Raw genomic sequence first — 1,290 nt, 5'->3', positions numbered from 1 at the left:
GATGCCAGAGACTTGTCAGAGCCAGGGGCTGGTTTGGACGGTCCAGCCCTAGGTTCTTGGGCAGGTTTTCTCTGAACCAACGCTAGAGCCTTACCCATCATTTTACTTTTGTCACTGAGGACCTTGAAAGGCTCCAAGGTGATAGTCTTTCCGATTTTTTTGCTGGGGTCGTCAGCAGGGGTATCAGTCAAGGGTTTAATGGTGAAAGTTGCCATATGTTAGCAGTTCAATTCATCCTCCCACGCCCCCACCCACCACGGAGTCCAACAAGGGGAAGCTGTGCACTGAGACCATGCTCAGAAGCCACAGGGGTGATGGGAGGATATACGCAAGCCCCACCTCGCGTTGATGGCACTCACAAGACCATGCGATTGCCTGCAAGTCAGGGGCTGCTTGACCCTAGCCTAGCTCAAAAGAGAGACCAGCCGATTGACCTAACCGAGTCGAGATCAGGCCACCCGTCTTGCTGGAATAGAGGTCCAAAGAGGCGTGTTGCTAGGTGCAGGACGTACTCATACACGGCATCGCTCAACCTTCAGGACTCCCGTCTCCCAGCGCACAGGGACGCCATGCATTGATAAACTTATAGATGTAAAGTATACAATGTTATTTTCCTTATTCACTGCATTTTTCCTTGCTGACCTTTTCTTCATTCTTCAAATACCTCGATACATTCATGGTAATTCTTAGTAGTTCAATACATACATTTACAAAATGAATCAGAATAGAATTGGACTGTAAGGAAGGAATATATCTTCACAATTTCATTCATAGATTTTAAGAAACTAATGGTGTTCAGTCTTTAAGTGTGAGCCACCCTCATTTGTTTTGTACATATCTATTTTGGATCTATCTAAATCCTCTAAAGAAAGAATGATGTAACCGAGTTATAGGAAGAACAGAGACCATCTTTTCAGTAAGGACATTCATTGTGATTAGCCTAATGGAAATAGAATTGTGTGCTTTCTTATTTGACATAGACATTGCTCTGCATTTGGTCCAATATCCCATTTTCACTTTCCTATCAATAGTCGCCGTTTACATCCATTCTCACTCCAAAACAATAACGTCAACTACATGATCACATGCACAAGAGACAGAGACAGAAAGTTGAAGAAGCAGGAGATGCATCGAAGTGAGTATCCCGTTCAACTAACAGATGGCGCTGTCATTAGCCAAGGCTTGCTGGCTATCCTCGTCAGGTGCGTGCAGTTGAATGATCAATTTCGGTCCAGTTCATATCTTCCCTTCACTAATGGTGAAGGGAATATTGAATGACTTCAGTAAAGA

Source organism: Penaeus japonicus, unplaced genomic scaffold (genome assembly GCF_977035675.1).
Source record: "Penaeus japonicus unplaced genomic scaffold, GWHDUDI00000001_assembly GWHDUDI00000042, whole genome shotgun sequence".
NCBI classification, from domain to species: Eukaryota; Metazoa; Arthropoda; class Malacostraca; order Decapoda; family Penaeidae; genus Penaeus; species Penaeus japonicus.
The sequence above is the reverse complement of the archived record's forward strand: the minus strand, read 5'-3'. Positions refer to the sequence as shown.